Raw genomic sequence first — 15,785 nt, 5'->3', positions numbered from 1 at the left:
GCAGCAAGTAGCTGTCAATCAGCTCCCTCTGCTCCTGATCTCTCCAGAGGAGCACTTCATGTGAGGCTGGAGCCAAACCAGCAGCAGGGCTGGAGGGGCAAGGTCACTTTCCCTCAGTTATTTTGAGAAGCCTGATATTTGTCCCAGTGCCCAGAGTGCTGACTGAACTGACCAAAATGGCAGAAGACAAAGCCAGCAGAAATGAGAGACAATAAATAAAAATTCTGAAAGGTTTTTAAGAGAAAGCAGCACAAGGCACCTGAGCTGTGAGCCACAACCAGCCCGAGAAGGGAGGAGAGGGCTGAGGCAGTCAGGAGGGAAGGGCACAGCAGCTTCTCCTCCTCCTGCTCCAGGTAGAGGGAAACTGCCAGCTCCTATCCTGAAATCATATCGTGTGTCAATTACCTTCCACAGTACTAGTTACACACAGGAGAATGGCTTAAGCAAACACATTTAAATAAACTAATCAGTCTACAAAGGCAAAATATCAAGTCTCACAATAAACAGTTGGGGTTGCACTGCAAGTGGATTTTTAATTGACAATTTATCAGCCTATTACTGACACAGCATGTTGCATCTTGCTAAAAAGGAGCATGCTGTTATTAAAAAAATATAATGCAGCAAGCTCATGTTTGTCTTGATAGACCTGATGTCCCTCACAACTCATTCTTTTGCTGCGTGCTTCTTGATTAACAGGGATCATTAAGCCAGTATTGAAAACAATAACATAAATCAGTTTTCTTGAGGTGTAATTTTTACAAGGGGCTGTTAGCTCAGCTAGAATTCACCACTGTGAAGTCTGGTTGGAATGATAAAACCAGGAACAGATCGAGAAATTATGCATTTTTAAAAGCACTGTCTCACTCAGACATGCCCAGCATCCCAAAGGAAGACTGACAGCCATGCCTTTGATCCAAGAACCATTATTTATGCAAGCTACCATGCTCCTTGGGAAAAAAAAACCTGAGTACTTCAAAGCCAGAAGCGACACCTTATTAGCAATTCACCCTCTTGTACAAGATTATGAAATGTCACAGCTATCAGTATTTAGGCAGCTGAAGTTCCTGCCTGTGCTTTGTCCCAGACACGTGCAGGACAGCAGCCAGGTGCCACTGGGAAGCAGCTGGAATATTGCTGCCAGCTCATCACTGCCAATTCCTGCCTAGAGCACAATTCCTGAAAGGCCTTAGCACTTCTGAGCGCACGAGTGCAGCGACTGAGGGCAGCAGCCATCACTTCCTTCAGTGGGTTATTTGAGTACTCACATTCCTCATTAAAACATCCTTGCACATTTTTCATGTGCTCGGTTCTACTACATCTTTCAGTATCCTCATTCTGGATATATGGTTTCCCACTAGATTAAAAGTTTTTCCAGAGCTTCAGTATTGTAGCAAAGCAGTTCTTTTCTTCTGGATATGTTAAATGAATTGAAACTCAACAGTCTCTCATCCAAAACAAGTGTCTAACAGAGTTTATTAATACAAGCTCACCTGCAAAACTTTCCTATCCCAAAGGAAATGAGACTGATAAAGAGCAGGATCCACACCACAATGAACTGCTCAGTGTAGCCATGGCAGAGCATGGCTCTGCTTGTAAATGGTAATTACTGGCAAAATTTAACAGTATAGTCCAGGTCTAAGGCATTTTTGCTATCCTCTAAATACTTCCACACACCTTTTCAGTATTTCTTTCAATGTAACTTTAAAATGTGGATAAAAGAATTACACCAATGACCTGTTTGGATCTGTTGTAATATTGATAATTTTGTGAGGAACATAATTCATACATACAAGTTTTCTTGAAGGGCAGGCATGTTAATCTCATACTTGCCATGCCCCACCCAGCACAGAACATTAGCATCTTTCTTAAAATTCACTATTAACTTATTCTATCAAGTCTGCAGCATACAAAAGCTTTAATGTGATTCAAAAGCAGTTTCACAACTCTGCATCACAGAACTATTTGTAGTGTGACCCACTTAAAGATTAAAATGGAAAAAAAAAATCCCCTCTTTAAAAATGACAACTTAATTCAGGGAAAAATTAAAATCATGAAGAAAAAATTTCCTCCTGTAACACAGAAGAACAGTAAAGCGAACAATAAAAAAATTAATTCTATGGATTCAAAAAATAAAAATGGCAAAACTGGAAAATAAATTTCTACATAAACATGAAATTAATAATGCGACATAGCTTCTTACTTTCTGAATATTTCCAAACAATTAAAACCCTGGTTCATAGCACCAAATGCCATCTGATTCCTTTCATTAAGCAGGCTTCTCTCTTGCCATTCGATCAATTTACTGATCCTTCTGCCTCTCCAAGAGCCTCCTTCTCCAGCAGACACCTGCACCAAGCAGGAAAAAGAACAGGGCAGCCACTGCCACTGGGCTCCACCAGCTCACTGCAGCCCCTAAAACCACATTACACTCTGTGACTTGGAAATTGTTAAAGAAATTGCAGTTTAACACACAGCTACAGAAACATTAAGTAGAAATGGATTTTAAATAGCACTGCTGCTTGTAAAGGGCTTCTGCATAAGCAGAAAAGCCTGTTAATACTAAAGCTCAGAATGTGAGATCCCAGCCTGTCTCCATGCAGAAGGAAATCTTATGACTCAGCTTCTTTCCCTGGTGTGCTGTTTAGAGTTACCCCACCCATCCATTCCCCCACAATCCTTACTGCTATATTGCAATATGGTATAAGGACAGGCATGCGAATGCCTCACCCATTCCTTGGGAAGTATATTTAACAATTAATAAAAACAATAATAATCCTACACTTCATCACAAAAAACAACTACTGTCTCCAGCACACTGGGCACAAAAAACCAAAGAACTTACCTGGAGCTTCAAGGAAAGCTGCCAGACAATATGCCCACTTCTGCCCAGGCAGAAGCTGAAACAATTTTCTCCTAACCTGGCATCCAGTCAATCCCCTGTTGGTTCAGTTGCCCATACTGCATCATCACAAACCCCAGAATATTTGTTACATGACAAAAAATGCTGCAATTCTGTACGTGCCGTTCTACCCACCCTGGGAAGCAAAAATGCAAAGCAAGAATCTCCTTTGTAACTATTTCTAGTGCTTTGCATTTATTATTCCCATTCCTTTCCAGAGGTTCTCTTTGTACCAGATTTTCTGATATACATCTAAGGGTCAATTTTGAGACTGAAGCAGTGGCAAAAGTGGAGGTAGAAGGACACTGCAGTTTCATTTCTGATTTATTTCACATCGTGAAATACCGCCTGGAGTTCACACATTCCAAGAACTCAACTGAGCGTGAGAAATCCCCCAGGTGAAGGACGGGAAACCAGCACCACACACAGCACCAGCACTGATGCAACAGCCTGGGGGAAAACATCACTTTAAACACGAGTTGGTGACATAAGGAAGGAGGGTGAGAATCCCCAGTACCAGCACAAGGGAGGTGCACATGCACTTTTGGTGCCTTCTGAACAGAAACTGAGAACAATGAAACTGCATGAACAGGTCTGGGGATGCTCCAGCCACAATCCTCTAAGACACAATTTTCTTTAGAGGATATTGTCTCAAATAAACCCTACACTCAGTAAAGCCATTGTCTACTAGCACAAATTCACTGGGTTGGAGGAGACCTTCAAGATCATCAAATCCAAACCAGTCCCAAGACCTCAACTAAACCCTGGCACCCAGTGCCACATCCAGTCTGTTTTTAAACACACCCAGGGATGGTGACTCCACCACCTCCCAGGCAGACCATTCCACAACTTTATCACTCTTTCAGTAAAAAAACTTTTTTTCCTAATATCCAACCTGTATTTTCCCTGACACAGCTTCAGACTGTGTCCACTGGTTCTGTCTGTTGCTGCCTAGAGGAAGAGACCAACCCTACCTAAGCACAACCACGTTCCAGGGAATTGCAGAAATAACAAAGCTAGGGGAAAAAATATCATAATTAATAAAGTATTTACCCAAATACAATTTCAGTAAGAAGTGTATCACTTTTAAAACTAACTTTAAAGAAATTCAACAATATTTTTCCCATGGTTTCTTTACTTTCTTTGGAGACCATATTCTGTGGCCTGCTAGTAACTTCTACTGCTCAATCCAAGTTTTTTAAAATTTAACACAACATAGCTCTTCATCTAAAGTACCTTAAGATGAACACATTTTTAACAAACATAACCTACAAAATAAGATCACTTAAAGAACAAAATAAGATCACTTAATCCAAGTTTTTTAAAATTTAACACAACATAGCTCTTCATCTAAAGTACCTTAAGATGAACACATTTTTAACAAACATAACCTACAAAATAAGATCACTTAAAGAACAACAGCACTAACATTATGAGCAGTAAAGCAGCGACCGTGACATAGCTCAGGAACATCCTAAAAACACTGACTTAGGAACTGGGAAGACACACTAAGGAGAATCCCTCTTCCCACAGTGACTACTACAGGCCCCTGCCACAGGCAGCATGGAATGAACTCCATCCATCTCTGCTTCACCACACTCTGTGTGAAAATGTTTCCCTTCCAAAAGAATCCCTTTGGGAGCTCACAATGAAAGCCTCTCTATGTTACACAACTGTGGAGCTCACCTCAGCTCCACAAGGAACAAACCAGCTGGGATGACAGGCAATCAAACAGAGCTCATCTACCTGGGCTCACTTCTGTGCTTCAGCTGGGCAGAGGGAGGGCTGACACTGAAACCCAAGCACAGCAAGCCGCACTGCAGAGAGCTGCTCACAGTCCACAGGGGTGGCTGAGACCACAGCTGACTCCTCAGTTCTGCCACTGTCACCTCAACTGGGAGGTCTCAGTAGCGACACAAAGATTAAAATGTAAATCACTGGGAGATCAATTCTCATGAATCCGAGCTGATTCTCTCTACACAAAACCAAGACAATTTGGTGCAAGATCCAACGATCCATATCTCCTCTACAAAAGGGAGTTCCTGACAAATAACCTATGGGAGTTATGTACTGACACAGAGAAAGCAGGAGAGGGCAATCAATAAACAACTGAGAATCATGACACCACCATTACTGGCAATCTTTTCCCTCTAGTTCATTACATCTTCATTCAGTAAAGGAAAAGTGTTGTCCAGGGCTTTTTCCCTTCAATTATCTCTTACCTAGTACTGGGAGCTGAAGCACAGGCAGTATCTGTGCTGATCCACATGTCATTATCCATCTGACAAATCTGCTTTCTACCACACTGGTTTTTCTTTTTGCCATGGTCCCTGGCACTTAAAAGACAGTTTTGATGACAGTACAAAGGGTTTACTGACACAGCTCTGCTAGCAAATCCTACCAGTGCAGATACAGCTTAGATTAGTAAAAACCACAACCTCTGACCATGATAACTGCAACTGTGCCAGGGCTTTACTGGTTAAGTACCTTTGTAAAGAGTGCTCCTTCCTTCACACTGCCAGCCAGAATCAGTACACCATCAATCAAGTGTCCAATTTTCCCAAGTTAGCTGTGTGGAGGTGCCTTTCAGTACAGAACTCTCACAGAGCTCATCCTCAGACAGAACTCCCCTGCTTCCTCTCAGGTATGCTGTACCAAGGACAACGTGGCAAAGGGGAACACATCACAAAGAGCAGCAAAATTAGAGGATAACCAGGAGATATTTTTCCCCTAATTACTCAAGAATTAATTTCATGATCATCACTTGAAAGACAAAAGAAAAAAAAATCAATGCATTACAGGCCACAACACATCTGTGATATCCAGGCACACATCTGTTTCATTGCTACCAAGACATCAGAGTGAGAAATGAACTCATGAGAAGCAGCTGGCTAAAATCCAGCCTGATATCCAGGGTTCAGGAAAGAGACAACACTTTGATATGCCCCACAAGGAGTGGTGTTCCCCAGGGGTCACAGCTGGACTGGCACTGTTCAGATGTGTGGAGCTGAGCACACCCTCAGTCAGGGCTGCAGGGAAGGGACACCATCCACAGCGTGTGCACAGGGTGCCACGTGGGCTCATGCAGTCCTTGTGAAGCTCAATGAGCTCAGCAACTGCAGGGCCTGCCTGTGGGACAGGCAATCCTGAGCACAAACACAGTCTGGGCACAGAATGGACTGAGAGCACCCCTGCCCAAAGGACTCTGGGGTGGTGACTGGTGAGAAGCTCAAGGTGACACGGCAGTGACATGACAATGCGCACTGCAGCCCAGAAAGCCACCCATGTCCTGGGCTGCATCACGAGCAGCATGGCCAGTAGGGCAAGAGAGGGGATTCTGCCCTCTGCTCCACCCTGCTGAGACCCAAGCTGCAGGGCTGCACCCAGCTCTGGGATCCCAGTCCCAGCCCTGGGCCCCCAGCACATGAGGAACATGGATGTGCTGCAGTGAGTCAGAGGAGATGAAATGGTGACCAGAGGGCTGGAGCACCTCTGCAATGGACACAGGAGGAGAGAGCTGGGGCTGTTCAGCCTGGAGAAGAGAAGGCTCTGGGGAGCGGCAGAAGGGCTTCTGACAAGGAGGACTGGCTTCAAACTGAGAGCAGTCAGGGTTGGATTAGATATTAGGAATTAATTCTTCTCTGTGAGGGTGGAGAGGCCCTGGCACAGGCTGCCCAGAGAAGCTGTGGATGCCCCATCCCTGGAAGCGTCCAAGACTGGGATGGATGGGGCTCTGAGCAACCTGGTCTGGTGGAAGCTGTCCCTGCTCATGCAGAGGCTGGAGCTGGACAGTCTTTAAGGTCCTTTCCCAATCCAAACAATTCAATGATTCTATCAAAAAATTATCTCCATTTAAAACTAAACAACAAACCATTCCTGAATAAGTGACCAGATTTTGTGCCAAGATAATGAACAAGCAAGCAAAAAAACTAGACCTTAAAGTAGAATTCACTTTGTTCTCCCAAGAAAAGAACCAGCTATTACAATACAGAAATTTCACATAAATAATTTCAACATCACAATATACCTTAAGAGGCTGTAGGAAAATGTACTTTGCATGGTTCCCCTAAATTATCTCTCTTAAATGTTTGGTCTAAATCTCCAAAGTCACTAATGGAATTCAATTCCTGACACATGAACCACACCACTTCTCAAGTCCAAGATAGGTGTGCTCCTCTGGGGCAACACAGAGCATAGAAAGGTATGTTTAATGGCAGAGGTGATGCACCCCAGGATTAAGAGAGTTATCCAAGTCACAAACCTTCAGCAGAGATGAGGTGAGAGTCACAACATTTAACACCATGCCATTGTATTCTACTTTTATAGAATTTGAGGCAGAGGGAGAAGAGTTTCAGCTAACCCATGAACTCCATGTTATGAAACGCTCTGCAGCACAGGAATCAAAAAGGGGGAATTATCTAGATTGCTCCCAAAATGTGCTCAAGTTCTTGCCATGGCAACCTAATTAAGAGTCCTTCTGACGACTCACAAGACACCAGTCCAAAGATCTGTGTTACAGCAGGATACTTCAGCAGACACACTGTGGAAAGTCAGCCATTCCTGAAAAACCCAGGTCAAAATCCTTTTCCCTCCTGACACCACCTGAGAGTGTCAGCTACTCAAAGTTATTATATATCAATGAAAACAGAAGATAAACAATGTGTCAGAGGTCTGTGCTGATACATACTACTTTTCATCTGTCTCTCTCTTTTTGGGGACACTTGAGTTCTCTTTCCAGGTGGACCACATCACGCTAAGCAAATCTCTGCTTCCATCAGAGTAACAAATACAAGAAAATGCCAACCTTGGAGCAAACAGGTTAAAAGTCTTCATAAAAAGTTTAACATCTAAATTTATTGCAGCCAAAATTCACAAGTTAGTACCTTACACGTCCTGTTTGCTGTTGACCAGAAGTTCCTAAAAGCATGTTTGCATTTAAAGAAAAAGGAGCCTGGAGGGAATCACAGGGCAGAAAGGAAAGACACCCTTCCAAAAGAAAGACTTCCCAACTGGTTGGACTTCAAAGCAACTCACAAGAGCTGCTGCAGACAGGACTGTCCAAGGCAGAGGAGCCCTGAGGGCTCACAGGTGTGACAGACAGACACTGTTGGTCTGTCCATACAGGAGTCAGCTCTTCCCTGACACACGGACAGGACCACAGGTGAAAAACTGGCTGAGAGCCACCTGGCTGCAGACAGCACTGAAAAACAAGGTTTGCTACAAAATGTGACTAAAATTAGACCAGCTAACATGGTGGGAAGCACCTCTGAGGGATGGTTCCTTTAATTTATATGCTTAGAAGAGCTGGACTGGAAAAGGGAACTACTAAATTGTTTCACAATACTAAAACAAGAACTCCCAATTTTCCTCTAATGCAATTACTGTGCAATGCTACCAAGAGAAACTTCACCACTACAACTCTACAAGTATACCCAAGGAATGATCACACATTGTACCTGAAATTACTGAAAAAAAAAACCATTCTGCAGGACAGAATGGGGCTGACACCAAGCTTGGGTGGAACTATTTGCATTTTAGCTGATACCTATACTCCTAACACTGTGCAATTTTACTTATTTCAGCTATGTCAGTATCCTGTCAGTACCCTTAGGGCTATGTGGAAAAACAAAAAACCCCACAACCCTTGAAATTATTAATTGGTGCACCAGCTTAACATAATTTTATTTAATTTGGGATTACAAAAATTACTTAAATAGGAGTACAACAGTACAATATCATCACTTTCTATATCACTAAGAGGATTCAATCAAACAAGAGCTCTTAAATCAAATGATGAAATGGTCAAGAAATCAAAATTCCCTCCCTCGCCCTGCTGCCCTCACTGCTTGTGATGCAGCCCATAAACTGTAATGCAACCTTTACATTCCCCAGAAATTACAAAAATAAAAGGCATGCAGTGACAATTTTGGAATCTGACCAACCATGCATTAGAAACAGAAGTAAATAAAGAGATTTCACAGAATTCAGATCTACTGAAATCTATTAAAATAACTCTTTGCTACTAAGTCAAAGAAGATTTAAATAAACAATGTGAGAGACACTGTAACTTATGGATTTTCAAACTATCCCTTTTAGCTCCTAAAATAGAGATTTTCATTTTCCCTTCATAGTCATTTTGAAATTAGTTTAGCTTGGTTATCTAATTTAGATAACCAAGCTAAAGATAACTTGCTCAGACTTTGAGCAAGTCCCTAAATTTTCTGAGTTTTGGTATAAATCTCAGAGGCATCAATCCACAGCACTGAAAGTCAGAGTTCCATAATGAATACAGGACAAGGTATAGAAACTTCTGGTGTGCTTGCTAACATTTCTCAATGCTCGCTAGTAATTCTGAAAGTTAAAAACAGCCTATTTCAAGAGAAAAGCTTCTGTATTTCTGGCCAACAATCATTCTCCTTGCTCACTAAAGAGATCAAGAACAGCTACTTCTGAAACACAGATTTGACATTTCTTCCTAGATTTGATAGTGTTAAATCCTCAACCTGCATCAACACAAGGAGGGACTGCCAGTGCTAAAGGGAGAGCAGAACTATTCAGACTCCAACAACTCTGAGACCCTACCCAGTACAATTCCTAAGGGAGGCAAAGAGCCTTGCATGTTCAGCCTCAAAGCAGAAATCTAATCAATCTTTGTTGGCTGTGAACTATAAATCCAGCTCCAAATGGCTATTAACATTTTTTTTTAATTTTTACCTATCTACACACACACACACAAGTTCCCAAGCAAGAAGGAAAGCTCACTAAACAGAGTTTATTTCTCTTTCTGATAGAAAAAAAAATCTATATACAGGCAGGAAGTAATAATTACAATCACAAATTAAGAAGCTGGGAACTTGAAGTTGCTTTGGTTTTTCCAGGTTAAAAGAATGAAGAGAACTGGCAGAATTTAAAACCTAAATACATTCATAAGTTTGTCAGCACGCACAAATGCCCTGAAGTTTTTGTGACTTTTTGGGAAAATATTCCATAACCCTGTACTGAAGAGGCTCTTTTGGATCTAATGATGTTAAACCCATCACCATAACAGGAGTTAAGGGTAACACCAGTCAGACAGCCCAGCTATGCCAGGACTCTGCCCAAAATGCTCCATGAATGGACGCAGTTCCTCAGAGAAAAACTGTTTACTCCAGCTCCACCCTATTACAGAGCCAGTAGAGTCTGGATATTGCTCAATGTCAATTACAGACATAAAACGGAACTATGTTAGTCAATTCTGATGAGTCAATCTACTGCTTTTCTTAGAGATTACAAATCTAAATAATCACCTCCAGAACAGCACTTGTTTAGCCAACATATTCTGCTCTCAAGAAGCTGTCTTTGCTGTCAATCATTACCTCTGTGATGCATGGAAAAAGACTATTTACCCTGGTGACTGGAGCTTGTGTTTGTTTTCAGTCATATTTTAAGACAAGCTGAACTTCTCAGGTTCATATTTGAACCCTGAAATCCAACAGCCAACACTTGATTTAAGGTTTTCCAATTCTCTTGATTATTTTAGTTTTCCTCAGCTGTACTTTCTTAAGAGAAACCTTCACTCATTCCGCTGATAAAACTATACTAGATTATAAAATTAAAATTTCCATAGGAATTTTTCCTTTTTTTAAAGCTGGAGAGCAGGCAACAAGGCAGAGGGCAGCAAAACCAGGTCTCTTGGACAAGAGTCAGGCAGCAGAATTTGATCCCAAATCTTCCTTTCTCCTGAGGCAACACATAGCCCAGGTGCCTATAACATGGTCACTGCCTGAGTGTTCATCCTCTTCTGGCTGAGATTCCAAGGCTAACAACCAATATCAAGCACAGTTCAGGTGCCTGATGGACCAACACCACTGTGAATGCTCCCAAACAGCACAGCTGCTCTCCGAGTGCCCTTTCAGAAAATCACAAACCTCTAGGGCAGGTGCTTTGGAGTACCTAAAATATAACCAGATATCTATGTTTAGGCAACTGTATTTCACATCACAAATAGGTGTCACTGGAAAAAAGTTTAGGAAGTGTGTGTTTCTCAAGGGCTCCAGCAGACAACATCCACAATCAACGTCACACACCCAAAGAGAGGAGGAAATTCTCTGTGCTTAAGCATCATTCCCTGGAAAAAGGGGGGGAAAGCACCATGCTGCTGAAGAACGCTGTGAAATGTACTGTCATGAGTATCTGTGACCCACAGAAAAACCCCCAAGGATCTGGAACCTCCTGTCCTCAGTTGCAGTGTATCTGGTGTATTCACCAAATACACTGCAACTAAACAAGCACATCCAAAGGATGTTATGTGCAGCGAGCTGAAAAAACCTGGAAACAACCACGTAAGGATTTTGTACCAAATCAGTGTAAGCAAAGCAAGGTTTGGGCTATTTGCTGATTTTTGAGAGACTGACTTTGCTTTCTTAACATTTGTCTAATACAGTACCAAGCATACACAAAGCCTTTATCAAGAACCATGCCTCAAGTGACCTCCTCCAAGGTTATCTCTTTAAATTCTCCTGAGAAGTTTCTCCATCACTACCAAACTCCAGTCAGAAGAAACTTAGGACTTGAAGAGCAGGTGTGACAGGTTAGAAGAGCCAGGCATTCATAAACCATGTGGGAGAGACTTCTCAGGCATCCCTGTGTTACAGTCACTGCATGTCTGCATCCCTAAGGCCTCTTTTACAATAAACCCCCCACATTTTCTTTGCTAAAATTTTGTGCCTCTGTGAAAAGACTTTACTTGTGCTTATTCTTTGTCTGTACATGATATTCAATAAAGTCATAATGTTTTGTGGCTGTTAATATAGTGGTTAATTTTATATATTATTGCAATACATTTAAAAAAATTAAATCTTCTGACATCTATTAAAAGGAGATAATCTGCCAGAGCAGTAACTTCACATGTAACAGTCAAAAATAAAATATAATTACCAATAACTTTTGCCTCATTTCTACAAGTGTAGCAAAACCTCCTGAAACTGCTTAGGCAGGGGAAGAGCTCAGAGCTCCAGTGCAGCAGGATGATGTGAATGGGTGTGATCAGCACACACATCCACCACTCCATACCAGGTGTCACTCAGAACTCGGTGTCTACAGACTTTTTCTCACAGCAAACTCCTCAGCAGATGAGCTGAGAAGCTGCTGTGGCTCTGAATGAATATTTGGAAAAATAAATCCATCCATGAGGAGCTTCCCAGGTGCACCTGGCCAGGAAAGTGAAGAGAAAATGACAGAGAAAGTTGCACAGTCAAAGCAACACTGGCTGCAAGAGCCAGCTGGGGTGTCTGAGGGACCTTCCACAACTCTGTGCAGCTGCCTTTCCTCCCAGATCTATGCCCTGCCATGCTTCACTCCAAAATCAGTAAATAAAACAATGCAAACTTCTCAGAAAGGTGTTTCTTCAGATGTCAAGCTGTTTGTCTGGGCAGCTTGAGCAGCCAGAAAAAGATCACACATTCACATTCCACATTTCTGGAAATGCTTCTCCATTTTTTTCATTCTGTGTTTTAACACAGATAAACTTCAAAGGAGATAAGGATTTCACACATGAGTGACTGAACATAAGTACTGTTCTCACAGTCACATACATTCAACTCCCTGAAAAGCTGACAAATTAATTCTCTTTAATTTATAGCCAAGTTCTATCTCAGCTATTTTTAAGTCTCATGTTTCAAATCTTGCAGGGTTTGCAGTTAAAACAATTTGTTACATTCTCTTAGTAAGAAAAAACAATTTGTTATCAATAAAGACTGACTAAAAAAATACACAACAGGGCAGGGATCAAAAGCAGCACAGAGTAATTTTTCACTGATGCAGCCATTTCCCACTCTTGGCAGTATACCTGAATGTTTTAAAATATCCAATGTATTAAACATCTACGTAGTAACTCCCAGATATCTTAATCCAAAGATGTTTGTGAACTTAGAAAAACATCTTACACTAATACTACAGTCCTCTACTAATTATAACTCGCCAGTTTTTGAACTGTCTTGCTATATTTAACTTTTCAGTGAAGAATTCTCTGAGTATTTGAAGGGGAGGGAAGGATTACAGAGGAAATGGATCTTTAGAAAGGAACTTGGAATTTAACTACAAGTAGTAGAATTTCAATAAACAGAAAGATTAGCTACAACATTCAGTAATATCCCCCCGAATTTTATGCCCTTGTGGATAGGCTTAAGATTTGCTTCCTTTTAGCAAATTTGAAGTCAACAGTCAGGAACTTTTTGTAGTGTCTTTTGATTATATCAAGCATCGCTAGAATGCTCAGACCAAGGGAGTTAGAAAGCAAATTGCAGTTGTTTATTTAAACCTAAGCCATTTACTTCCTAAATTAACACTGTCTGAAAAAAGGAGGCCACGAAGGCTGTTGAGGAACAACCACAGTTATTCCTGTAAACACACAGAATTTTGGCTGCTTCGAGTTTGGATCAATCCTGAATTCAAGCCTTTATAAGGAGTATTTAGACAGGGGCAAATGAATGTGTTATTTTATCACAAGGTGCAATAAGGAAAGCACATAACTCCGCTCAGGCTAAAGAAAGCCCAAACTCACATGACACCAGTGGAAGCCTTAGGTACTCCTGATCATGCATTTAAGAGCCCAGCTCAAGTCCTTTAAAATAATTCAAGACAGCCTCATCTTCTAATTTAACCTTTGTGTTTGCACTTGGGGGTGGGGAGGGATTTCAGCATAAAGTTTCACCTTCTCACTGCAGACATTCAGCTTCCCTTTGGCTCACACCTCTGCACCTCGTGGTGCCAGAAGCATGGTATGGAGAGAAAACATGGCCAGAGAGAGAATTAAACATACAAAATTTCAACTGTACAATGCAGAAATGGTCACATTTGAAAAATATTCAACTCACATTTTTGCTTCGCACATTATTTACATAAATAGCTGCAGGCTGTTATGGAACTATTAATTTTGAAGAAGCAGATGAGTCAAATCTTATTTTTGATAGGTAACTGCAAGATGCCTCCAATTAGACTAAGATAATCATACTTTAATAGCTGCTCTTGTAATTAAACCATATTACACAGTGTCACAAGTACAGAAAAGCAGGGCCAGAAGGGAATTCAAAAGGCCACCAGGCTTCTTCCTGCCCCCTGCTTCAAAGCAGCACCAGCTAGCACAGCTTTCTGAAACTCCACCAAAAAATCATTATTTTAGCAAGTGTCTAAAGCCTCTAAAGCACATACAGAGATTATCAGCTTTCAGAAACATTTTACACAAAAAAAAAAAAAAAAAACACAAAACAGGCTGCATGTAAAAAAATCTGCAAAAATTGAACAAAGAAATGATTCAGAAAGGAAGACATTGGCCAGTAATTCTCATATTCAGCAAAATGCCATAAAAAACCTCAGGAAGTGCAGCACATACAGGGCAACAGTCAAGTCTCATTTAACTACCAGCCATTAATTAATAAGAGCTACACGACAGAATGCAAAACAGATACCATTCCCTCCTGAATAAGCCAATCAAGGAATTCCAAGAGGTGCAGTTTTAATATTATCACACCCCACTGGGAATATACATTTGTCTGGGCTTGATAATACCCAAAGAGTGTAATTATCTCTCAAAGACATACTGTCACAAAGTATTACTCAACCGCTGCTTTTATTTGTAAACATATATATTTTTACAAATATAAATTCTGTTTTACACAACTGTGCATTCAATGCACACAGAACACGTCAAAATTTCACAACTTTGTGTCAACATAAAGAAGAGAATGTCATTAAACTTAAAGAGAAAAAAAAATCAATGCTGTCAGCCTTCAGAAAAACTCAGCAGCATAGTCCCTATGTACAAACTCACATTTTAACACTGTCCTGCTTGGTCCCAACACCACCAGGCACAAACTCTCCTGTCCCAAGGCGCCTCTGTCTGACCAAGGAAAGCCCCAACTACAGGAATGTTACATTACTAATGCGATCCACATCAAATACAAATAAATTTAAGCCAAAGGCATCCTAGCTGGCTAACCCAATAGTTTCTCACACCACATGAAAACCATGAAGCTAAAACTGTGAAATACAATATTCTTACAGCAGGCAGAAACCTATCAGGACATCATCATGCCACTTACAGGTCACCTTAGCTGCCAATTTCTACAGGACAACTGAAAACAACAAAAAATTTACTCTCTCCTGAGCCCAGAATAGGTACCATGCTTATCCTACTTCATAAAATATTTTGTGGCCTTTTTTTTCCTTCAGGAGTTAAAGGCATGTGCCACATCAACAGGCATTAGGTAATAGCTATTAATTAAAGGTACACAGTGTTTTAAATAGTAAAAATCTATTATTTAAAAGCTACGATACCAAGGTGCAAGCTCAGGATGTTAAATTTCCTCTGACTGCACGAGCTCTAGGTGTTAAAAAGGAAGGCACATTTCCTGATAAACTACACTGCTAAGGATCTTAAATTAAGAGTTTCTGACAGGTAAGTGTTAAAAAAAAACCCACGTGCAGACAAAACTTTACAACATTTTGATGTTAATCAAATTTCATTTCTGATCTACACTGAAACTGTTCTTCCATGCATTATTTGCCTCACTGAAACTGAAGAGCCTAGGTCATGTAATTTAATCTTTGACTCATCATGCAAATTAAATCACACCATTCCCACAAGACAGCATATAGGTTTTAAATAAATCCTGGGCACCTACATGATCCCTCACAAGAAATTAAAAATTTTAAAAAAATTTTTAAATACCTAAACCGGATAGATCCTAGTTTCAGTACCGGCAGCATACCAGGGATTTGCAGGGAAAAAAACAATGGCAAAACTTTTCTTACCCCACGGAGCAGAGATGAGGCCGCGTTAGGTGTCTGTGGGGCAGTCCGCAGAGAGAACAGGCTGCGAGCAGCCCTCCCGCACAGCCACGGCTGCGGA

The 15,785-nt window shown here is 41.2% G+C and overlaps 1 protein-coding gene across 1 annotated transcript in view; it reads right to left on the bottom strand.

Annotated features, from left to right (window-relative positions):
• CAB39 (calcium binding protein 39) overlaps positions 1-15,785 on the bottom strand; it is a 44,177-nt gene extending 28,392 nt beyond the window's left edge. Inside the window, exon 1 of the mRNA XM_005425508.3 lies at positions 15,689-15,785. The gene's annotated coding sequence lies outside the window, so the exon portion shown is untranslated. The remainder of the gene's footprint in view (positions 1-15,688) is intronic.

Source organism: Geospiza fortis, unplaced genomic scaffold, assembly GCF_000277835.1.
Source record: "Geospiza fortis unplaced genomic scaffold, GeoFor_1.0 scaffold101, whole genome shotgun sequence".
Classification (NCBI taxonomy): Eukaryota; Metazoa; Chordata; class Aves; order Passeriformes; family Thraupidae; genus Geospiza; species Geospiza fortis.
The sequence above is the reverse complement of the archived record's forward strand: the minus strand, read 5'-3'. Positions and strand labels throughout refer to the sequence as shown.